The sequence below is a fragment of the Osmerus mordax genome, assembly GCF_038355195.1.
Source record: "Osmerus mordax isolate fOsmMor3 chromosome 1 unlocalized genomic scaffold, fOsmMor3.pri SUPER_1_unloc_1, whole genome shotgun sequence".
Classification (NCBI taxonomy): Eukaryota; Metazoa; Chordata; class Actinopteri; order Osmeriformes; family Osmeridae; genus Osmerus; species Osmerus mordax.
Window position 1 is genome coordinate 8,627 of NW_027120320.1, and position 24,305 is coordinate 32,931.

Sequence of the window (24,305 nt, forward strand, 5' to 3'; positions counted from 1 at the left end):
AGGAAACAGAACAAGGACACACATTTATAACGTAACATGGGCATTTCGGCTCATGAACTAGTTGATACCCTGCTTCAGCAAGCTAGCAACAAAGGAGATTGTCTAAAGCAACCTTTCCCAATCCTGGACCTCAGGCCTCCCTGCCCTGCATGTTTTTGACCTGATTGGACCCTTGCCAAGCTCTACAGAAGCCAGCGAAACGACCGAACATGTGGCACCAGGGAAGCTAACTTACCGCTTCAAAGAACGACAAACCAACTCCAATGAACTCATGACTGTCGATAATGCATCAAGTATTTACGAGATGATCGCAAGCTGATAAAAGGAACCATGTTTCCGCCCGGTCTCGAACCAGGGACCTTTCGCGTGTTAGGCGAACGTGATAAACACTACACTACGGAAACTTCTTATAGGCAAAAAACAGACACTCAGTGCACGCACACACACGCACACACAAAACGAGGACACACCTTTACAATGTCAAATGGGCATTTTGGCTCATGAACTAGTTGATGTGGTTCATCAACAAGTCAGCAAGCACTGAGATGGTCTAAGGCAGTGGTTCTCAACCCTTGTCCTCAGGCCAGCATGCTTGAGATGTTTTCCTCTTCTGACACACCTGGTTTAAACTAATGAGTCGTTATCAAACTCAGCAAAGACAGATAACGACTCCCTTCATTTGAATCAGGTATGTTGGAAGAGGGAAACATTTCAAACATGCAGGGGCAGGGCAGGTGGGACCAGGATGGCGAACGACTGGTCTAAAGGTCTTAGAAGTAACAAAGGTCCTTGGCCCATGACATGTCAACTCCAATGAATCATGGGACTTCTTGGGACATTGGGACGACATGGGACACAAGCTACTTTGGAGGGGATCGCAATTGAATGAAAACTGAGGAGAGAAGCGGAAGTTTCCGCCCGGTCTCGAACCGGGGACCTTTCGCGTGTTAGGCGAACGTGATAACCACTACACTACGGAAACTTCTTATAGGCAAACAACAGAAACTCAGTGCACGCACACACACACAAAACGAGGACACACCTTTACAATGTCAAATGGGCATTTTGGCTCATGAACTAGTTGATGTGGTTCATCAACAAGTCAGCAAGCACTGAGATGGTCTAAGGCAGTGGTTCTCAACCCTTGTCCTCAGGCCAGCATGCTTGAGATGTTTTCCTCTTCTAACACACCTGGTTTAAACTAATGAGTCGTTATCAAACTCAGCAAAGACAGATAACGACTCCCTTCATTTGAATCAGGTATGTTGGAAGAGGGAAACATTTCAAACATGCAGGGGCAGGGCAGGGAAGGTGGGACCAGGATGGCGAAGGACTGGTCTAAAGGTCTTAGAAGTAACAAAGGTCCTTGGCCCATGACATGTCAACTCCAATGAATCATGGGACTTCTTGGGACATTGGGACGACATGGGACACAAGCTACTTTGGAGGGGATCGCAATTGAATGAAAACTGAGGAGAGAAGCGGAAGTTTCCGCCCGGTCTCGAACCGGGGACCTTTCGCGTGTAAAGCGAACGTGATAACCACTACACTACGGAAACTGCCAACACCCGAGAGACAGAAACCCAGTGCACTCACAAACACACAGTAACAAGGAAACAGAACAAGGACACACATTTATAACGTAACATGGGCATTTCGGCTCATGAACTAGTTGATACCCTGCTTCAGCAAGCTAGCAACAAAGGAGATTGTCTAAAGCAACCTTTCCCAATCCTGGACCTCAGGCCTCCCTGCCCTGCATGTTTTTGACCTGATTGGACCCTTGCCAAGCTCTACAGAAGCCAGCGAAACGACCGAACATGTGGCACCAGGGAAGCTAACTTACCGCTTCAAAGAACGACAAACCAACTCCAATGAACTCATGACTGTCGATAATGCATCAAGTATTTACGAGATGATCGCAAGCTGATAAAAGGAACCATGTTTCCGCCCGGTCTCGAACCGGGGACCTTTCGCGTGTTAGGCGAACGTGATAACCACTACACTACGGAAACTTCTTATAGGCAAACAACAGAAACTCAGTGCACGCACACACACACAAAACGAGGACACACCTTTACAATGTCAAATGGGCATTTTGGCTCATGAACTAGTTGATGTGGTTCATCAACAAGTCAGCAAGCACTGAGATGGTCTAAGGCAGTGGTTCTCAACCCTTGTCCTCAGGCCAGCATGCTTGAGATGTTTTCCTCTTCTAACACACCTGGTTTAAACTAATGAGTCGTTATCAAACTCAGCAAAGACAGATAACGACTCCCTTCATTTGAATCAGGTATGTTGGAAGAGGGAAACATTTCAAACATGCAGGGGCAGGGCAGGGAAGGTGGGACCAGGATGGCGAAGGACTGGTCTAAAGGTCTTAGAAGTAACAAAGGTCCTTGGCCCATGACATGTCAACTCCAATGAATCATGGGACTTCTTGGGACATTGGGACGACATGGGACACAAGCTACTTTGGAGGGGATCGCAATTGAATGAAAACTGAGGAGAGAAGCGGAAGTTTCCGCCCGGTCTCGAACCGGGGACCTTTCGCGTGTAAAGCGAACGTGATAACCACTACACTACGGAACCTGCCAACACCCGAGAGACAGAAACCCAGTGCACTCACAAACACACAGTAACAAGGAAACAGAACAAGGACACACATTTATAACGTAACATGGGCATTTCGGCTCATGAACTAGTTGATACCCTGCTTCAGCAAGCTAGCAACAAAGGAGATTGTCTAAAGCAACCTTTCCCAATCCTGGACCTCAAGCCTCCCTGCCCTGCATGTTTTTGACCTGATTGGACCCTTGCCAAGCTCTACAGAAGCCAGCGAAACGACCGAACATGTGGCACCAGGGAAGCTAACTTACCGCTTCAAAGAACGACAAACCAACTCCAATGAACTCATGACTGTCGATAATGCATCAAGTATTTACGAGATGATCGCAAGCTGATAAAAGGAACCATGTTTCCGCCCGGTCTCGAACCGGGGACCTTTCGCGTGTTAGGCGAACGTGATAACCACTACACTACGGAAACTTCTTATAGGCAAACAACAGAAACTCAGTGCACGCACACACACGCACACACAAAACGAGGACACACCTTTACAATGTCAAATGGGCATTTTGGCTCATGAACTAGTTGATGTGGTTCATCAACAAGTCAGCAAGCACTGAGATGGTCTAAGGCAGTGGTTCTCAACCCTTGTCCTCAGGCCAGCATGCTTGAGATGTTTTCCTCTTCTGACACACCTGGTTTAAACTAATGAGTCGTTATCAAACTCAGCAAAGACAGATAACGACTCCCTTCATTTGAATCAGGTATGTTGGAAGAGGGAAACATTTCAAACATGCAGGGGCAGGGCAGGTGGGACCAGGATGGCGAACGACTGGTCTAAAGGTCTTAGAAGTAACAAAGGTCCTTGGCCCGTGACATGTCAACTCCAATGAATCATGGGACTTCTTGGGACATTGGGACGACATGGGACACAAGCTACTTTGGAGGGGATCGCAATTGAATGAAAACTGAGGAGAGAAGCAGAAGTTTCCGCCCGGTCTCGAACCGGGGATCTTTCGCGTGTAAAGCGAACGTGATAACCACTACACTACGGAAACTGCCAACAGCCGAGAGACAGAAACCCAGTGCACTCACAAACACACAGTAACAAGGAAACAGAACAAGGACACACATTTATAACGTAACATGGGCATTTCGGCTCATGAACTAGTTGATACCCTGCTTCAGCAAGCTAGCAACAAAGGAGATTGTCTAAAGCAACCTTTCCCAATCCTGGACCTCAGGCCTCCCTGCCCTGCATGTTTTTGACCTGATTGGACCCTTGCCAAGCTCTACAGAAGCCAGCGAAACGACCGAACATGTGGCACCAGGGAAGCTAACTTACCGCTTCAAAGAACGACAAACCAACTCCAATGAACTCATGACTGTCGATAATGCATCAAGTATTTACGAGATGATCGCAAGCTGATAAAAGGAACCATGTTTCCGCCCGGTCTTGAAGGATTCAAAATCTTTGTGTCTATTCCAATAAGTAATGATGGTATTCTATGACACAAATCTGTGTTCTAGAAAGAGTGGTCTGGAGTCACAGAGGTCCGATAATCTCAGCTTTAATGCAGCAGTTGGAAATCAACAAGTACAGAGCTCTGGGGCTGTCTACGTTTCCCTACCCGCAACAGAGTTTGGGCTGGTTCACGAAGTCCAACTGGCTATCTTTCCCTGCCCCAGCATATCATATACAATGGAATTGAAAACACAAGTATCAAAAAAGGGTTGAGCTTGTTCTCTCGTGCATCAGGGAGTTGTTCTTGCCTCCGCGTCCCACCTGCTCGGGTGCCGTCTCCACCCGGTTTCAAGGTTGTTTCTGAAAATGAAGAGATAGAGACACAAAGAACAGCCTGCTTCCCACACACAGTGTGAGACCCAATGTTTAAGCCTGGGCACACTTCTAAGTTCATAACTTTAATAAGCACAATGCATAACTTTAATAAGCACAATATATTCTTTAAGACATGCCTCCTTCATAAATCCTGTTGTTATATTCACTCGTGCACAGTGCCCGTGATGCATTCAGTGATTAAAATGCCACACATATTAATAACTGGGATCATAGTTAGTGTCGTGCCTGATATGCAGCTGGTGATTACAGTTCTAAAATATGTGTTGTAATGTATTATACATTCTTTAATCCCTCTTTTGATCTCTGAAAACACCAGAGATCAATCAACATAGCCCGGACCAACCACCGCCTCCTCGTCCTGGTCTGCCAGCCCCAGCAACGGCATTTGGAACCCCTTCGTCGGGTTCTCCACAGCCGAGACAATGATCCTGTTACACAGGGACCTGATACATGGGATACAACAACACCCACACAGAGCAAACATGCACAACATACCAAATATGGAGAGAAAGACAGAGACAATCATCGTCTTCCAACGACCAAAAGTGTTATTTAGCCAATCGTTGAGGGGATTCTGAATTCCCGAATTGTCGTGCATTTCTTTAGATAATGTACGCAAGCCTTCTAAGGCCCTGGTCACCGATCCATCCGGGGCAGTATTATTGGGGATAAATGTACAACAGGCTTCACCAAACATCGCGCAGACCCCCCCTTTCTCAGCTAATAGCATGTCTAGTGCCAAACGGTTTTGAACAGCCATAAGTGAGGTGGCAGAGAGTTGCTCTGCCAGTCCTTCTACCGCATCCCTAGTCAGATTCGCCAGTCGCAAGACATTGTAGTTGACATAATTAATACGGTCTACATTTTTGTTTGGGGTGATGGGAAACAGAGCACTCAACAAAGGTATGTTTTCGAAACCTGCGGCGATTTGGTCAGCCAATTTAAATTCGTCGGGAACCCCCCGGGGAATTCCAATAGAGTCTATGTACGTAAGGCCATCCTTGGTTAGATCGAAATTGGTGCTCCTGCGCTGCCTAGCGGACACTGTATTACTTTGTTTATGACCTAGGAAGAAAACCGGTGTTGCCAGGCGAACGAGTGCACATCGACCCCACCATCCTATTGGTAGCCTGGGCAACAGAGAACTTCCCCCACAGGACCAATATAAATCCGTGCGTGCCCAGGACAGGGTGTATTTAATGATGTTCATGGTATAAGTTTTGTTACACCTGTCTCTAGGGATTGTCCCCACCGCCCGAGTGGCACTAGCAGAACTGTTTCGGGAGAAGCAAATCAGTAGGTGAGGCCCCGGCCTAAATGGTGGAGGACGGGTGTAATTAGATATGGGTGGGAAGATCTTACTGAGCTGATTACAATTGAGAGATTCTATCCCAGACAGTAGTTCTATCATGCATCTAAACCCTGGTTTGTCTGTTTGTGGTAAGAGGGGTGCCGGTTCACTGTATAAAATGGGGCGCCCAACTGAACAAGCCACACAGTCGGCCATGTGGTTTTCTTTTGCCGTTGCCGTCAACCACCCCAGCCACAGGTTCTGCCCCACTCCTCCGGTAGCCAACATGATAACGTCCGAGGTACTAAGTTGGGAGTAGTCGACGGAGTGGATACCAGTCATTTGATGTATTAAAATTGGTTTAGTAGTGGAGTTGTCCGGTCGAATAACGGGATCAAGTATATTAATTTTAATCATGCCCATGGTGTCCCCCCCAGGTTGTTCTACCCCTAAGATCAAGTACACAGTGTCCTTCCCCTCACTCGTGCCCCCTAAGCCGTATGGGCCTTTAGGGAGATGTTTAAGAGTTAACTGCACTGGGTTGGACTCCGTCGTGCCCCCTCCCCCCAAACGACTGAATGTGACGTTTTCCCAATATTTGTCTGCTCCCGGGGTCCAGTGGGGACCCGTATATTTGACCACAAAACCCCACGCCGGGCACCACTGTTCATGGATGAGTCGCCCCTGCGCGCAACGGGTATGGACATATGGTTGTGAGCATAGGTAAAGGTCATACCCCCTCCATAAACTGTTCTGACCGTTACACTTGATGACGCGGCAGAGGTCAAAGGTGAATGTGGTGGCACTCCCCCTGGTGTAGTTCAATTCGATGCCCTGATAGGCAGTCAGGCATACCTCCGGTGGATTGTTCTGTCTTGCCCGTCTCTCCAACTGTTGTGGTAAATACAAAAAATAATACACTTGCAAGCCTATGACTAAGCTAAGCAATCCCAGCCAGGCTAACCCTGTAACACACTTCATGTTGATATTGATAAAACACACTCTTAAGCGAAATAGCGAAAACTGTCTTAGTCCAGTACAACTCTAGTGTGATCAAGCAGTATTACTCTTGACCTCGTCGTAACCCTCTTTTCCGGACTCTCACATTCGTAGCAAATAGCAAACAGTTCACTGGCCCCCTTGGCCCTTCTCCACCAACTCCTGCAACGTACGACTGGGTTCTGGAGCAGCAGAACACATGCTCCAGTGGTACCACGTACTCCCTTTTCCCAGCACCCTTAGGGCGTGCGAGGTTCTCTCGATGACCTTGAACGGTCCTGTCCACCGAGGTTCTGTCCACTTTCTCTTAATGGCTTTCACCCACACCCAGTCAGCAGTGAAGGCCTTGACTGGATCCTGTGCTGTCCCCCGTTTCTCCTGTACCTGTTTGGAGAAGGATGATACCAGAGCAGACAGCTGATCATAGTATGGTTGATGCGCCAACTCACCCTCCGCCTCCAGTAGGTCCAGCCCAGCTCCCGGTCCCGGAAACTGTCGCCCCGTCAGAAGTTCATATGGGGTGAATCCTGTAGAGGTGTTCACTGAACTCCTGATAGCTGCTAGGGCAATAGGGAGAGCATCTACCCAATTCATGTTAGTTGTTGCACAGATTTTGGCCAACTTGCATTTCAGATTTCGATTCATGCGTTCAACCTTTCCCTGTGACTGGGGGTGATACACTGCCCCAAACGCGTGCACCAACCCCAGACTTTGTTCTACCAATTGGAGATGTTTGTTTTTGAAGTGTGACCCATTGTCTGACCTGATTCGTTTTGGGAACCCATGGAACGGAATATAATTGTTAGTCAAAAATTTACATACAGATTTTGCATCCTCATGTTTTGTGGGGACAGCCTCAGGCCATCCTGTGTACCCATCCACCGCCACGAGAAGGTAGCGATGACCACGTACTGAGTTTATCATGTCGGTGTAATCAATGACTATTTCCTGACCTGGGGTTTTTGGTAGTGGAAACATTCCTTGATGTGGTTTCAGAGTTGGTCTTACATTATACTCCTGACACACCCGACATTCAGCCACATAGTTAGCCACCATAGCTGGTAGATGAGGGTGCCACCAATGTGTAAGACGCACCATCATCTCTTTATATCCTGCGTGTTCTAACCCATGACTCTGTTTAAATATGCCCTGTCGCATACCTGCCGGCAGAGCTGGGCGCCCGTCCGGGCCCCTCCATAGAAGGGTCTGACCTTCCACCGCCCCTGTCACCGGACAGGGAGCTTTTTGTGCTCCTCTTTGTCTCCACACCTCTTTTTCCTGTGGGGAGACGGCCTCTTGAGCCTCGATTACCTGTGTCATCAAATCCGGTTTCATCTCCTGTGAAACCATTATATACATAGGGAGATAACCAGCAGCTTTCTTGGCCGCTTCGTCTGCTGCTTCATTCCCCAGGGCCACCTTAGTTTTAGACCCGTCATGTCCTTTACATTTCATTACTGCTACTTGAGCTGGTTTTAGGACGGCTTTGGCCAATTGTCTCATTTGTTTTTCATGTCTAATGGGTGTACCCGTGGTTGTCAAGAACCCCGCCCGCAGCCACTGACTCAGTTCCACATGGAGTGCGCCCACTACATATGCTGAGTCGGAGAAAATATTTACAGTTTTGCCCTCGGCTCCTTCGAGAGCCTTAATCATGGCTGTTAGTTCAGCCAGCTGTGCTGACTCCTTACCTACCACCCGTCCTGATTCGACTTCTTCAAACCCTTCTCCTGTCTGTCTGACTACTGCCCATGCAGCTTTTAACCCTTCCTCCGGATGTCTGTAACAACACCCATCTGTGAACAGTACCTCTTCTGCTTCTGCCAATGGTGTTGCACTTAGATCCGGTCGGACCTTGACCTCTTTTTGCACCCTGTGTTCACATACATGACTGTCACCTTCTCCCCCTGTCATTCCCTCTGCCATATTGATCCCTTCATGTGTGTATGTTACATTTGGTGCCCCTAATACATTGTCGATCCTGATGCGCCTGTTTGTTGTTAATGTGAACATGTTTGAATTGATGTAGGCCATAACTCCGTGCGACGTCAGTACCGTGATTGGGTGGCCCATGACTATGTGAGCCGATTTTTGAAGTAGTTTTGCTACTCCTGCCGCATGTTTTGTGCATAATGGCTGTCGTTTCTCTGTGTTGTCAAACATTGCGCTGAGATATAGCAGTACTCTCCTGCCACCCTCTTTTTTCTGAAACAACACCCCATTCGCCGATAGGGTGGTTTCAGAAACATCCAAATAAAAAGGCAATGTGTAGTCCGGAAGCGCCAGTTCAGCCGCGCGGGCGAGATCCTGTTTCAATTTGATAAAAGCTTCCTCGGCCGGAATGTCCCATGTCAGGACATTGTTTAGGTTGCGCATGCCTTGTGCATTAATGATGGTGCGTAAGGGGGCTGTGCTGTCCACGTACCCGGGGACATACTGTCGACTGAAACCTGTCAACCCCAAAAATGACAGCATGTCCTTGACCGTGCGAGGTTTGTCATGCTGAAGAATCGCCGAACGATGCGCAGCGGACACTCCTGATCCTTCCCCCGATATAACACGTCCCAAGAAAGTGACAGACCGACGGCAACACTGGAGTTTGGACTTTGAGACTTTGAACCCGCAATTGAACAAATGACGCAGAACAGTCTGAGTGGCATTCAGGCAGCTGAGGGGCGTGGTGGCCGCCAATAATAAATCGTCCACATACTGAAGTAAAACCACCCCGTCCGGTAGTGGCACATCCTGCAAAAGTTTGCGTAGCTCCTGATTGAACACGCCCGGCGATAAAACGAAACCCTGGGGGAGAACAGTGTACTCGTATTTACGGCCTTGAAATGTAAATGCGAAAATGTGGCGAAGATGCTCTGCCAGGGGGAGACAGAAGAACGCATTGGCCAAATCAATACATGAAAACCACTGATGTTGAGGGCCTACCGCCGCCATACAGGTGTAGGGGTTTGGAACAGAGACTGTTGGGGTGGTAACAATTCGATTGATGCGTCGTAGGTCATGAGTCATCCTGTATTTGTCGGTGCCTGGTTTGGGGACGGGGAGAATGGGTGTATTCCACCGAGAGGCAGATGGAACCAAAACCCCTACTTTTAACAGACCGGATATTGTGTCAGCCACGCCTGCCTCTGCCTCTGGTTTGTGTCGGTATTGGCGATGGTCAATGTAGTATGGAAAGGGGCAGTCAAATGTGAATGTAATAGGTGTTACTGAGTGACAGTGACCAACGTCTGTGGCCCCTGTGGACCACAGGGCCGTTGGCAAGGTAGCTAACATGGCGGCGGTGTCCTCGTGATCTGTTTTTTCCCTACCGTGTGAGCGAGACAGCTGGCGGTGTTGCATGATAATATCATCTGAGGCTGCAATGGCGATTCTATACATACTACCGGTTTTAGACCACTGTACTGCCGGAATTTGGGTGTCCTGCCAATCCGGAAGAGACATGCCGTATTTAACCATTGGTCCTAATTCTTTAGCCTGATGGTTAGCTTGCAATGCCAATGAGAGATGTGGAACCGATTCGTCAGACATTTTGTACCACGCGGCCGTTTCCGATGGTAGAGTGACGTCCGCTGCCACTCCCTTGTTGCCTACATAGATATGTTGGAATGTGACTGCTGCGGTGGTGTCTAATAAGGAGTCAAAAAATGCTTGTTTGTATGTCTCATCCCCGACCCTATCATAGAACAGAGTGACATGCCAGGGGTCATTCAATGTATGATAAGCATCAATCAAATCAATCCAAGGGCACCACTCCCAGTAAGTGGATAGTAGGCCACCATGGTTAACCGTCTCCGCGGACAGAGCACCCCAGTAAATGTCAGCGGGCGTTTCCTCACGGTGGGAGGTAAGTAACATCTGAGAGGCCGACGTCAACCCATCAACGGAGCAATTGACCGTGTGTCCATTCGGAAATGTCACTCTGACCCCATCCGCAGAACAGAGTATTGAAGCCCCCACCAAAGTCAGAATATCTCGACCCAGGAGATTGACTGGACATGCCGGTGACTGGACAAAAGAGTGTAACAATGTTTGATTAGCCACCTTGATAGGTAGCGGCTTAGTGAGAGGCAGGCGTTGAGGAGTCCCAGAAAAACCCATAAGTTCCACTGTCGCGGTTGAGACCAAGTTCCTGGGCACTGGCTTGGACAATGTGGAGTATCGTGCGCCAGTGTCCACTAGAAATGACAGAGAGTCTCCACCCACAGTTACGGAGAGCAGGGGGTCTGCCAGCCCCTGCTCGTTAGGGCTCTTCGGGCCCCCTCATGCATCAGGATAGCCCTCACCCGGGATCCAGTGGTCATCTGGACACCTGACCGGGTACTGCCCCCGAGGTGGACCCCCTCTACCGCCTCTGAACCCTCCCTGTGGAGCGGCTCCGGCAAAAGGTGCTTGATGAAGACCTCGCTGCCCTCGCCCATATCCGGGAGGAGCCTGACCCCCCATTTGAGACTGTCCCTGACCACCGTTTGGACAGTCACGCAGCCAGTGGTCCATCTGTCCGCAGACAAAGCATCCCATGGATCTCCCCGGTCCACCCCTTCCCCTTGCTCTACCCCGACCCCTGTCCTGCCACTGTCCACCAGGGGGTCCCCAGGGCCCCTGCTGGTAACCTGGGTGGGGCTGAGACATAGCACCTACCACTGCTGAATATGTCTGTGGATGATCTAAAGGATATAAATTATCTGCCGGGAGCATGGGAGGACCTGTCACTACCGCCGGATGTTGCTGCACCATCTGATTACCATCTGAGCGTTTGTTTTTCGACGCCTGGCCCGCTGCTTTACGTGCCTCCTCTAGTTGGAGTTTGAGGAGCTGGACCTCTATGTCCTTACCCGCTCCCTTTTTTTGTCCGCTATAGTTTTAGATTGTTTTAGGTGATGTACCAGGTGGTTTTCCCATATGGCCGGGCGGGCTCCTGCCATATCCGGGTTTTCAATCATACGCGCTTTAACCTTGTCTGGGCAACCTGCCAAAACCGCCGCTCGATAGACCTGTGTGTGTGAGGGGTCCCTATCTGGATGTACGCCAGTGGCTTGGGTCCACTCTTCCTTGCACTCGGACAGGAATTTAAACGGACTGGTATCTGGGTCGAATTTGAATAAGATGGTGTGCAGTGCGGTGACTGGTTGGGGCCATTTGAGATCCATAGCATCTCCCACACAGGCTGACACCTGATTGAATGGGGTTTGGTCTGCGGTGTTAGTTATATCAGCGGCTCGTTCAATCTGTTCCAAATCCCACCCCGTGGTCTGTCTGCCCATGAGCTGTCTCCAATCTCCCACCGCGAGCGTCATCCCCTGAGTTAATTGGGCTAGTTTGCGCATCCACTTCCGCCCCCCTTCCTCTGTTGGAGGCATTGCCTCAGCTATGTTTGATGTGTCCTGAAACGCCCATGGTTTGTAGCGCATGCCTCCGCCTGGTGCTGCCATTAAGGGAAATTGCCTCCCAGTATATTGTGCCCCCGATCTCGTATGTCTCGTCATGTCGCCGGGGGTGTGTTCTGTGGGTATGGGTTTTAGGTCAGCCAAGGTAATCGAGCCTGACATTGTAGCGCCGTAAGTAGTCGGTGTCGTGCTCACATCCCCCTCCCTCGCCTGGTTTTCTCCTTCCATCCCCGCCCTCTCAAAAAACCTGTCTCGTGCCTTTCCCTCTGAATAAGTTTTTTCCATTGCCATCAGGTCCTCTCTAATTTGTATTTCCTCCCTACGTCTACGAGCACTGATCTCCGTTAATTCAGCTAAATTTGAAAACGAGCCGCCGATGTCGTGGTTTCTGCGAGCGCGTTTACAGAAGGCATCCTCCGCAGGGCTGTGATGCGAGGGGCCGGCACGGTCCAGTGACCCTGTCCTACGGCCAACGAGTGGTGAGCTGGAACGTACACTTGCTGCCCCCAAACTTTCGGTTCCCGCATCTGCCACTTCCTCCATATCTAACTGACCGCTGTGGACTCTATACACCGGCATTTGATGCGAGTACGGAGGTGGGGCGGTGGCTTTTTTTGGAAGTGAAGGGTACAGTCTAGGGGCGTACGGAGCCGGTGGTAATTCTATGGGGACTGTTTTAACCTCATCTTCGCGACATTTGTTTCCCTCGTAATTATAATTTACGGAAGATATGGCTACACCCAAATTATGACACAGTCGCCTGCCATTCTCCCATTCATCACATTCTTTTTTCCATTTTCCTTTTTTGAAAATACCACTCGGGCATGTTCCGAGTGCTTTCTTTGCTTTTATGGCCGCTGCCTCACTTTCAATCATTATCCGTTTTAAGCACATACGGTCCCCTTCATCCCAGTTATTTAGTATCAAATGTCGTTTCCAGAACTCGTCATACTCGGCACGTACTTGTTTACGTTTATCTTTCTCCGTGCCACTTATTATTTGAGCGACCGCTATGTCATATTGGAAACAAAGGGTTTGACGTTTATCTGACATTTCCTCTAATTTATGTATACCCTTGGTAAAAGAAGAAAGCACGAGATTGATAAAAGTGAGTGATTTAACAATTTGACAACTTGTTAGATTTTGCACTGAAGACAATTATGGTCCTTGGAGGACACCTAGTGGATCTTTTATTTTTATTTTATTTTTTAAAGAACGACAGATCTGTTTAAAATACCGTTCAACTCAACCCGACTCCACACAATTATTACTTTTTCACATCAATTCAATTCTGTAACCCTCTTGTACCGGAGAGGACAAAGAAAAGACACACCACACTCCTCTCTATTTTTATTACACTCAATCTGACTCCACACAAATAGACAGTATTCAGAGATTCTAACCCTTGGAGAGGACTCTAACCTCCCTCTGGACAAAGACAACGAATTTAGGGACTCTAACCCCTGGAGAGGACTCTAACCTCCCCTTGGACAAGACAACGAGTTTAGGGACTCTAACCCCTGGAGAGGACTCTAACCTCCCCTTGGACAAGACAACGAGTTTAGGGACTCTAACCCCTGGAGAGGACTCTAACCTCCCCTTGGACAAGACAACGAGTTTAGGGACTCTAACCCCTGGAGAGGACTCTAACCTCCCCTTGGACAAGACAACGAATTTAGGGACTCTAACCCCTGGAGAGGACTCTAACCTCCCCTTGGACAAGACAACGAATTTAGGGACTCTAACCCCTGGAGAGGACTCTAACCTCCCCTTGGACAAGACAACGAGTTTAGGGACTCTAACCCCTGGAGAGGACTCTAACCTCCCCTTGGACAAGACAACGAATTTAGGGACTCTAACCCCTGGAGAGGACTCTAACCTCCCCTTGGACAAGACAACGAGTTAAGGGACTCTAACCCCTGGAGAGGACTCTAACCTCCCCTTGGACAAGGACAACGAGTTTAGGGACTCTAACCCCTGGAGAGGACTCTAACCTCCCCTTGGACAAGACAACGAATTTAGGGACTCTAACCCCTGGAGAGGACTCTAACCTCCCCTTGGACAAGACAACGAGTTTAGGGACTCTAACCCCTGGAGAGGACTCTAACCTCCCCTTGGACAAGACAACGAGTTTAGGGACTCTAACCCCTGGAGAGGACTCTAACCTCCCCTTGGACAAGACAACGAGTTTAGGGACTCTAACCCCTGGAGAGGACTCTAACCTCCCCTTGGACAAGACAACGAATTTAGGGACTCTAACCCCTGGAGAGGACTCTAACCTCCCCTTGGACAAGACAACGAGTTTAGGGACTCTAACCCCTGGAGAGGACTCTAACCTCCCCTTGGACAAGACAACGAGTTTAGGGACTCTAACCCCTGGAGAGGACTCTAACCTCCCCTTGGACAAGACAACGAATTTAGGGACTCTAACCCCTGGAGAGGACTCTAACCTCCCCTTGGACAAGACAACGAGTTTAGGGACTCTAACCCCTGGAGAGGACTCTAACCTCCCCTTGGACAAGACAACGAGTTTAGGGACTCTAACCCCTGGAGAGGACTCTAACCTCCCCTTGGACAAGACAACGAATTTAGGGACTCTAACCCCTGGAGAGGACTCTAACCTCCCCTTGGACAAGACAAAACACAAAAACGGTTGATTTCCCACCACTGTTGGTTTGACTAGGTACGATGAAACATAGTAATCGTCTAAATTTGGTTCTCAGTTCCGAATAGCAGTACTTTGAATTAACAGGTGTCTGCTTACCTTTTTTTATGTTGAGGCCTCTGACGATTACGTCTGTCTCCTCGCACCGGTGTATGGGTCTCTCCCCCGATCCGTCGGTCGGGCCGGAACCCTCTGGACTCCCTCTTTTCAGCGTCGGGGTCACCAGTTGAAGGATTCAAAATCTTTGTGTCTATTCCAATAAGTAATGATGGTATTCTATGACACAAATCTACTGACCACTACACTACGGAAACTGCCAACACCCGAGAGACAGAAACCCAGTGCACTCACAAACACACAGTAACAAGGAAACAGAACAAGGACACACATTTATAACGTAACATGGGCATTTCGGCTCATGAACTAGTTGATACCCTGCTTCAGCAAGCTAGCAACAAAGGAGATTGTCTAAAGCAACCTTTCCCAATCCTGGACCTCAGGCCTCCCTGCCCTGCATGTTTTTGACCTGATTGGACCCTTGCCAAGCTCTACAGAAGCCAGCGAAACGACCGAACATGTGGCACCAGGGAAGCTAACTTACCGCTTCAAAGAACGACAAACCAACTCCAATGAACTCATGACTGTCGATAATGCATCAAGTATTTACGAGATGATCGCAAGCTGATAAAAGGAACCATGTTTCCGCCCGGTCTTGAAGGATTCAAAATCTTTGTGTCTATTCCAATAAGTAATGATGGTATTCTATGACACAAATCTGTGTTCTAGAAAGAGTGGTCTGGAGTCACAGAGGTCCGATAATCTCAGCTTTAATGCAGCAGTTGGAAATCAACAAGTACAGAGCTCTGGGGCTGTCTACGTTTCCCTACCCGCAACAGAGTTTGGGCTGGTTCACGAAGTCCAACTGGCTATCTTTCCCTGCCCCAGCATATCATATACAATGGAATTGAAAACACAAGTATCAAAAAAGGGTTGAGCTTGTTCTCTCGTGCATCAGGGAGTTGTTCTTGCCTCCGCGTCCCACCTGCTCGGGTGCCGTCTCCACCCGGTTTCAAGGTTGTTTCTGAAAATGAAGAGATAGAGACACAAAGAACAGCCTGCTTCCCACACTCAGTGTGAGACCCAATGTTTAAGCCTGGGCACACTTCTAAGTTCATAACTTTAATAAGCACAATGCATAACTTTAATAAGCACAATATATTCTTTAAGACATGCCTCCTTCATAAATCCTGTTGTTATATTCACTCGTGCACAGTGCCCGTGATGCATTCAGTGATTAAAATGCCACACATATTAATAACTGGGATCATAGTTAGTGTCGTGCCTGATATGCAGCTGGTGATTACAGTTCTAAAATATGTGTTGTAATGTATTATACATTCTTTAGTCTCGAACCGGGGACCTTTCGCGTGTTAGGCGAACGTGATAACCACTACACTACGGAAACTTCTTATAGGCAAACAACAGAAACTCAGTGCACGCACACACACACAAAACGAGGACACACCTTTACAATGTCAAATGGGCATTTTGGCTCATGAACTAGTTGATGTGGTTCATCAACAAGTCAGCAAGCACTGAGATGGTCTAAGGCAGTGGTTCTCAACCCTTGTCCTCAGGCCAGCATGCTTGAGATGTTTTCCTCTTCTGACACACCTGGTTTAAACTAATGAGTCGTTATCAAACTCAGCAAAGACAGATAACGACTCCCTTCATTTGAATCAGGTATGTTGGAAGAGGGAAACATTTCAAACATGCAGGGGCAGGGCAGGTGGGACCAGGATGGCGAACGACTGGTCTAAAGGTCTTAGAAGTAACAAAGGTCCTTGGCCCGTGACATGTCAACTCCAATGAATCATAGGACTTCTTGGGACATTGGGACGACATGGGACACAAGCCACTTTGGAGGGGATCGCAATTGAATGAAAACTGAGGAGAGAAGCGGAAGTTTCCGCCCGGTCTCGAACCGGGGACCTTTCGCGTGTAAAGCGAACGTGATAACCACTACACTACGGAAACTGCCAACACCCGAGAGACAGAAACCCAGTGCACTCACAAACACACAGTAACAAGGACACACATTTATAACGTAACATGGGCATTTCGGCTCATGAACTAGTTGATACCCTGCTTCAGCAAGCTAGCAACAAAGGAGATTGTCTAAAGCAACCTTTCCCAATCCTGGACCTCAGGCCTCCCTGCCCTGCATGTTTTTGACCTGATTGGACCCTTGCCAAGCTCTACAGAAGCCAGCGAAACGACCGAACATGTGGCACCAGGGAAGCTAACTTACCGCTTCAAAGAACGACAAACCAACTCCAATGAACTCATGACTGTCGATAATGCATCAAGTATTTACGAGATGATCGCAAGCTGATAAAAGGAACCATGTTTCCGCCCGGTCTCGAACCGGGGACCTTTCGCGTGTTAGGCGAACGTGATAACCACTACACTACGGAAACTTCTTATAGGCAAACAACAGAAACTCAGTGCACGCACACACACACAAAACGAGGACACACCTTTACAATGTCAAATGGGCATTTTGGCTCATGAACTAGTTGATGTGGTTCATCAACAAGTCAGCAAGCACTGAGATGGTCTAAGGCAGTGGTTCTCAACCCTTGTCCTCAGGCCAGCATGCTTGAGATGTTTTCCTCTTCTGACACACCTGGTTTAAACTAATGAGTCGTTATCAAACTCAGCAAAGACAGATAACGACTCCCTTCATTTGAATCAGGTATGTTGGAAGAGGGAAACATTTCAAACATGCAGGGGCAGGGCAGGTGGGACCAGGATGGCGAACGACTGGTCTAAAGGTCTTAGAAGTAACAAAGGTCCTTGGCCCGTGACATGTCAACTCCAATGAATCATGGGACTTCTTGGGACATTGGGACGACATGGGACACAAGCTACTTTGGAGGGGATCGCAATTGAATGAAAACTGAGGAGAGAAGCGGAAGTTTCCGCCCGGTCTCGAACCGGGGACCTTTCGCGTGTAAAGCGAACGTGATAACCACTACACTACGGAAACTGCCAACACCCGAGAGACAGAAACCCAGTGCACTCACAAACACACAGTAACAAGGACACACATTTATAACGTAACATGGGCATTTCGGCTCATGAACTAGTTGATACCCTGCTTCAGCAAGCTAGCAACAAAGGAGATTGTCTAAAGCAACCTTTCCCAATCCTGGACCTCAGGCCTCCCTGCCCTGCATGTTTTTGACCTGATTGGACCCTTGCCAAGCTCTACAGAAGCCAGCGAAACGACCGAACATGTGGCACCAGGGAAGCTAACTTACCGCTTCAAAGAACGACAAACCAACTCCAATGAACTCATGACTGTCGATAATGCATCAAGTATTTACGAGATGATCGCAAGCTGATAAAAGGAACCATGTTTCCGCCCGGTCTCGAACCGGGGACCTTTCGCGTGTTAGGCGAACGTGATAAACACTACACTACGGAAACTTCTTATAGGCAAAAAACAGACACTCAGTGCACGCACACACACGCACACACAAAACGAGGACACACCTTTACAATGTCAAATGGGCATTTTGGCTCATGAACTAGTTGATGTGGTTCATCAACAAGTCAGCAAGCACTGAGATGGTCTAAGGCAGTGGTTCTCAACCCTTGTCCTCAGGCCAGCATGCTTGAGATGTTTTCCTCTTCTGACACACCTGGTTTAAACTAATGAGTCGTTATCAAACTCAGCAAAGACAGATAACGACTCCCTTCATTTGAATCAGGTATGTTGGAAGAGGGAAACATTTCAAACATGCAGGGGCAGGGCAGGTGGGACCAGGATGGCGAACGACTGGTCTAAAGGTCTTAGAAGTAACAAAGGTCCTTGGCCCGTGACATGTCAACTCCAATGAATCATGGGACTTCTTGGGACGACATGGGACACAAGCTACTTTGGAGGGGATCGCAATTGAATGAAAACTGAGGAGAGAAGCGGAAGTTTCCGCCCGGTCTCGAACCGGGGAACTTTCGCGTGTAAAGCGAACGTGATAACCACTACACTACGGAAACTGCCAACACCCGAGAGACAGAAACCCAGTGCACTCACAAACACACAGTAACAAGGAAACAGAACAAGGACACACATTTATAACGTAACATGGGCATTTCGGCTCATGAACTAGTTGATACCCTGCTTCAGCAAGCTAGCAACAAAGGAGATTGTCTAAAGCAACCTTTCCCAATCCTGGACCTCAGGCCTCCCTGCCCTGCATGTTTTTGACCTGATTGGACCCTTGCCAAGCTCTACAGAAGCCAGCGAAACGACCGAACATGTGGCACCAGGGAAGCTAACTTAAGGTTCAAAGAACGACAAACCAACTCCAATGAACTCATGACTGTCGATAATGCATCAAGTATTTACGAGATGATCGCAAGCTGATAAAAGGAACCATGTTTCCGCCCGGTCTCGAACCGGGGACCTTTCGCGTGTTAGGCGAACGTGATAACCACTACACTACGGAAACTTCTTATAGGCAAACAACAGAAACTCAGTGCACGCACACACAAAACGAGGACACACCTTTACAATGTCAAATGGGCATTTTGGCTCATGAACTAGTTGATGTGGTTCATCAACAAGTCAGCAAGCACTGAGATGGTCTAAGGCAGTGGTTCTCAACCCTTGTCCTCAGGCCAGCATGCTTGAGATGTTTTCCTCTTCTAACACACCTGGTTTAAACTAATGAGTCGTTATCAAACTCAGCAAAGACAGATAACGACTCCCTTCATTTGAATCAGGTATGTTGGAAGAGGGAAACATTTCAAACATGCAGGGGCAGGGCAGGTGGGACCAGGATGGCGAACGACTGGTCTAAAGGTCTTAGAAGTAACAAAGGTCCTTGGCCCGTGACATGTCAACTCCAATGAATCATGGGACTTCTTGGGACATTGGGACGACATGGGACACAAGCTACTTTGGAGGGGATCGCAATTGAATGAAAACTGAGGAGAGAAGCGGAAGTTTCCGCCCGGTCTCGAACCGGGGACCTTTCGCGTGTAAAGCGAACGTGATAACCACTACACTACGGAAACTGCCAACACCCGAGAGACAGAAACCCAGTGCACTCACAAACACACAGTAACAAGGAAACAGAACAAGGACACACATTTATAACGTAACATGGGCATTTCGGCTCATGAACTAGTTGATACCCTGCTTCAGCAAGCTAGCAACAAAGGAGATTGTCTAAAGCAACCTTTCCCAATCCTGGACCTCAGGCCTCCCTGCCCTGCATGTTTTTGACCTGATTGGACCCTTGCCAAGCTCTACAGAAGCCAGCGAAACGACCGAACATGTGGCACCAGGGAAGCTAACTTACCGCTTCAAAGAACGACAAACCAACTCCAACGAACTCATGACTGTCGATAATGCATCAAGTATTTACGAGATGATCGCAAGCTGATAAAAGGAACCATGTTTCCGCCCGGTCTCGAACCGGGGACCTTTCGCGTGTTAGGCGAACGTGATAACCACTACACTACGGAAACTTCTTATAGGCAAACAACAGAAACTCAGTGCACGCACACACAAAACGAGGACACACCTTTACAATGTCAAATGGGCATTTTGGCTCATGAACTAGTTGATGTGGTTCATCAACAAGTCAGCAAGCACTGAGATGGTCTAAGGCAGTGGTTCTCAACCCTTGTCCTCAGGCCAGCATGCTTGAGATGTTTTCCTCTTCTAACACACCTGGGGGGTATTCGTCGTAGCTCGCTAAGCAGTTTAGCGAGCTAATTTTCAGGCTAAGATAAAAAACGCCCCTCTTTTTGGTTCGTGGAAGCAACTTTCGATAAATCACCATAGTAACATATCAATTAGCACTAACCTGCTCCAGAGCAGGCTAACGTAAGTGTAGCTGGATAAGCTTGCCACACCCCCGGAAAATAACATGGCAGCTCCCTTTTTGAGAGACCCAGTTGACCAAGGAGCTATATTTTAGTTCGATTAGCTTTCCATACCAATAGTGTTCTTCGCGATTGCCAAGATCGTTTATTTCACACGGATGAGTTCTTGTTTGAGCGATATCGATTCAGCCGACAAGAACTCATTTATTTGCAAGACCTTCTACATTGCCGTACATTGCAAATATCACACGCCGCAGCAAGCTTTATGCTTTATTATGAGCTTATGCTGCTGTATGTGAATATGTAACGCTATGTTTTACGAAATGTCTTGTCTTATCTGTTGTGCCTGTGCTTTTTATATGTTTCACTGTGGGAGAGTGGGAAACGTCATATCGATTCCTTTTTATGTCTTGACATGTGAAGAAATTGACAATAAAGCTACTTGAAACTTTAACTGTTCTTCAGACTGCATAGCCTTGAGGTTTTTTGCGTCAGGTAGGCTATAGGCTACATTTTTATACAGTATAGGCGATGCAGAAAACATTGGTAAAGCCGCAGCATGCGTTGCTGTAAGAAAAGTGTACTTGGCGCTTAACCAGCTGATGAATCAATTCATCATATTCCCTGGCCATCTCCCAGTCAATTAAATCAAAGAGGGATTTACACATAGGCCTAAATGCACATGTATAGTAGGCCTACATGATATAAGCGCAGTATATCCTCATAATTGTCTATGAATTCGTATCAATTAGATACTCTTTGGCCTTGTTTTTATCTAGCCTACTTATTCTGAAAGAGTTGAGATCATTATTTTCGCTAGCAAGATCTCATTCGATTATTAATAGTCCATTAAGCCTATACCAGCAGGCACATTTAAAGAAATGTGATCTGATTGATTGGGGTAATGAGAGGGTGTCATGGGAGTCAGGTGGCTGAGCGGTTAGGGAAGCGGGCTTGTAATCAGAAGGTTGCCAGTTCGATTCCCGGCCGTGCCAGATGACGTTATGTCCTTGGGCAAGGCACTTCACCCTACTTGCCTCGGGGAGAATGTCCCTGTACTTACTGTAAGTCGCTCTGGATAAGAGCGTCTGCTAAATGACTAAATGTAATGTAAATGTAAATGTAATGAGGCACTTAAAATGAGCCTATACATTTCCTCAAAACTTTCGCATTTAGCTTATTGGCAATTTTTTGCCAAGCTGCTTGTCTTGCTCTGGCAGCGGTGGCGGTGTTTGACTTAGCCATGATAATGTATGCTTATTGTCTTATAGTGACTCATTATAATAGTTTTGCTCGGATGGCGAGAATAGCCTATCACCGCTCTCTCTTTCGTTTTTTCCGCCATCATTCCGTTAGAAAATCACGGTTTTGGTGATCGACCTTTCCTGCCTTTTGAAGTAGGACGTGCACGTGCAATTTCCCTGATAAGTTTAGCCTGATTGAAATTAACCACATGATTTGGATGCGGATCAGCCGTTGACGAACCGATATTTGCTATTCTCACTCATCTCGCTAATGTTAACGGGCTAAAGGGACAATTGATTAACTTAGCTTCAACCCTTACGACGAACGGGGCCCTGGTTTAAACTAATGAGTCGTTATCAAACTCAGCAAAGACAGATAACGACTCCCTTCATTTGAATCAGGTATGTTGGAAGAGGGAAACATTTCAAACATGCAGGGGCAGGGCAGGGCAGGTGGGACCAGGATGGCGATGGACTGGTCTAAAGGTCTTAGAAGTAACAAAGGTCCTTGGCCCATGACATGCATTGTAATGTTTACGAACGGGATTCTAATCACTGTTGGAAACAACGGAATGGCTTAAAGGCGAATCCGCACAAGTGGCACAAGGGTAGCTGACTTCCCATTTCAAAGAACGACATGTCAACTCCAATGAATCATGGGACTTCTTGGGACATTGGGACGACATGGGACACAAGCTACTTTGGAGGGGATCGCAATTGAATGAAAACTGAGGAGAGAAGCAGAAGTTTCCGCCCGGTCTCGAACCGGGGACCTTTCGCGTGTAAAGCGAACGTGATAACCACTACACTACGGAAACTGCCAACACCCGAGAGACAGAAACCCAGTGCACTCACATACACACAGTAACAAGGAAACAGAACAAGGACACACATTTATAACGTAACATGGGCATTTCGGCTCATGAACTAGTTGATACCCTGCTTCAGCAAGCTAGCAACAAAGGAGATTGTCTAAAGCAACCTTTCCCAATCCTGGACCTCAGGCCTCCCTGCCCTGCATGTTTTTGACCTGATTGGACCCTTGCCAAGCTCTACAGAAGCCAGCGAAACGACCGAACATGTGGCACCAGGGAAGCTAACTTACCGCTTCAAAGAACGACAAACCAACTCCAATGAACTCATGACTGTCGATAATGCATCAAGTATTTACGAGATGATCGCAAGCTGATAAAAGGAACCATGTTTCCGCCCGGTCTCGAACCGGGGACCTTTCGCGTGTTAGGCGAACGTGATAACCACTACACTACGGAAACTTCTTATAGGCAAACAACAGAAACTCAGTGCACGCACACACACGCACACACAAAACGAGGACACACCTTTACAATGTCAAATGGGCATTTTGGCTCATGAACTAGTTGATGTGGTTCATCAACAAGTCAGCAAGCACTGAGATGGTCTAAGGCAGTGGTTCTCAACCCTTGTCCTCAGGCCAGCATGCTTGAGATGTTTTCCTCTTCTGACACACCTGGTTTAAACTAATGAGTCGTTATCAAACTCAGCAAAGACAGATAACGACTCCCTTCATTTGAATCAGGTATGTTGGAAGAGGGAAACATTTCAAACATGCAGGGGCAGGGCAGGTGGGACCAGGATGGCGAACGACTGGTCTAAAGGTCTTAGAAGTAACAAAGGTCCTTGGCCCGTGACATGTCAACTCCAATGAATCATGGGACTTCTTGGGACATTGGGACGACATGGGACACAAGCTACTTTGGAGGGGATCGCAATTGAATGAAAACTGAGGAGAGAAGCGGAAGTTTCCGCCCGGTCTCGAACCGGGGACCTTTCGCGTGTAAAGCGAACGTGATAACCACTACACTACGGAAACTGCCAACACCCGAGAGACAGAAACCCAGTGCACTCACAAACACACAGTAACAAGGAAACAGAACAAGGACACACATTTATAACGTAACATGGGCATTTCGGCTCATGAACTAGTTGATACCCTGCTTCAGCAAGCTAGCAACAAAGGAGATTGTCTAAAGCAACCTTTCCCAATCCTGGACCTCAGGCCTCCCTGCCCTGCATGTTTTTGACCTGATTGGACCCTTGCCAAGCTCTACAGAAGCCAGCGAAACGACCGAACATGTGGCACCAGGGAAGCTAACTTACCGCTTCAAAGAACGACAAACCAACTCCAATGAACTCATGACTGTCGATAATGCATCAAGTATTTACGAGATGATCGCAAGCTGATAAAAGGAACCATGTTTCCGCCCGGTCTCGAACCGGGGACCTTTAGCGTGTTAGGCGAACGTGATAACCACTACACTACGGAAACTTCTTATAGGCAAACAACAGAAACTCAGTGCACGCACACACACGCACACACAAAACGAGGACACAC

General features: G+C 47.9%; 19 non-coding genes across 19 annotated transcripts; all 19 read right to left on the minus strand.

Annotated features, from left to right (window-relative positions):
- Positions 1-331: 331 nt before the first annotated feature.
- trnav-aac (transfer RNA valine (anticodon AAC)) lies at positions 332-404 on the minus strand. The gene has a single exon. It is a non-coding gene; the product is annotated as a tRNA-Val (tRNA).
- A 505-nt stretch (positions 405-909) lies between these two features.
- On the minus strand, positions 910-982 carry trnav-aac (transfer RNA valine (anticodon AAC)). The gene has a single exon. It is a non-coding gene; the product is annotated as a tRNA-Val (tRNA).
- A 504-nt stretch (positions 983-1,486) lies between these two features.
- On the minus strand, positions 1,487-1,559 carry trnav-uac (transfer RNA valine (anticodon UAC)). Its single transcript has one exon. It is a non-coding gene; the product is annotated as a tRNA-Val (tRNA).
- Positions 1,560-1,942: 383 nt separating this feature from the next.
- Positions 1,943-2,015, minus strand: trnav-aac (transfer RNA valine (anticodon AAC)). The gene has a single exon. It is a non-coding gene; the product is annotated as a tRNA-Val (tRNA).
- Positions 2,016-2,519: 504 nt separating this feature from the next.
- On the minus strand, positions 2,520-2,592 carry trnav-uac (transfer RNA valine (anticodon UAC)). Its single transcript has one exon. It is a non-coding gene; the product is annotated as a tRNA-Val (tRNA).
- Positions 2,593-2,975: 383 nt separating this feature from the next.
- On the minus strand, positions 2,976-3,048 carry trnav-aac (transfer RNA valine (anticodon AAC)). Its single transcript has one exon. It is a non-coding gene; the product is annotated as a tRNA-Val (tRNA).
- Positions 3,049-3,553: 505 nt separating this feature from the next.
- Positions 3,554-3,626, minus strand: trnav-uac (transfer RNA valine (anticodon UAC)). Its single transcript has one exon. It is a non-coding gene; the product is annotated as a tRNA-Val (tRNA).
- Positions 3,627-16,747: 13,121 nt separating this feature from the next.
- Positions 16,748-16,820, minus strand: trnav-uac (transfer RNA valine (anticodon UAC)). The gene has a single exon. It is a non-coding gene; the product is annotated as a tRNA-Val (tRNA).
- A 370-nt stretch (positions 16,821-17,190) lies between these two features.
- Positions 17,191-17,263, minus strand: trnav-aac (transfer RNA valine (anticodon AAC)). Its single transcript has one exon. It is a non-coding gene; the product is annotated as a tRNA-Val (tRNA).
- Positions 17,264-17,762: 499 nt separating this feature from the next.
- On the minus strand, positions 17,763-17,835 carry trnav-uac (transfer RNA valine (anticodon UAC)). Its single transcript has one exon. It is a non-coding gene; the product is annotated as a tRNA-Val (tRNA).
- A 370-nt stretch (positions 17,836-18,205) lies between these two features.
- trnav-aac (transfer RNA valine (anticodon AAC)) lies at positions 18,206-18,278 on the minus strand. Its single transcript has one exon. It is a non-coding gene; the product is annotated as a tRNA-Val (tRNA).
- A 497-nt stretch (positions 18,279-18,775) lies between these two features.
- trnav-uac (transfer RNA valine (anticodon UAC)) lies at positions 18,776-18,848 on the minus strand. The gene has a single exon. It is a non-coding gene; the product is annotated as a tRNA-Val (tRNA).
- Positions 18,849-19,230: 382 nt separating this feature from the next.
- Positions 19,231-19,303, minus strand: trnav-aac (transfer RNA valine (anticodon AAC)). Its single transcript has one exon. It is a non-coding gene; the product is annotated as a tRNA-Val (tRNA).
- A 495-nt stretch (positions 19,304-19,798) lies between these two features.
- On the minus strand, positions 19,799-19,871 carry trnav-uac (transfer RNA valine (anticodon UAC)). The gene has a single exon. It is a non-coding gene; the product is annotated as a tRNA-Val (tRNA).
- Positions 19,872-20,254: 383 nt separating this feature from the next.
- Positions 20,255-20,327, minus strand: trnav-aac (transfer RNA valine (anticodon AAC)). Its single transcript has one exon. It is a non-coding gene; the product is annotated as a tRNA-Val (tRNA).
- A 2,349-nt stretch (positions 20,328-22,676) lies between these two features.
- On the minus strand, positions 22,677-22,749 carry trnav-uac (transfer RNA valine (anticodon UAC)). Its single transcript has one exon. It is a non-coding gene; the product is annotated as a tRNA-Val (tRNA).
- A 383-nt stretch (positions 22,750-23,132) lies between these two features.
- Positions 23,133-23,205, minus strand: trnav-aac (transfer RNA valine (anticodon AAC)). Its single transcript has one exon. It is a non-coding gene; the product is annotated as a tRNA-Val (tRNA).
- Positions 23,206-23,710: 505 nt separating this feature from the next.
- Positions 23,711-23,783, minus strand: trnav-uac (transfer RNA valine (anticodon UAC)). Its single transcript has one exon. It is a non-coding gene; the product is annotated as a tRNA-Val (tRNA).
- Positions 23,784-24,166: 383 nt separating this feature from the next.
- Positions 24,167-24,239, minus strand: trnav-aac (transfer RNA valine (anticodon AAC)). The gene has a single exon. It is a non-coding gene; the product is annotated as a tRNA-Val (tRNA).
- Positions 24,240-24,305: the final 66 nt, after the last annotated feature.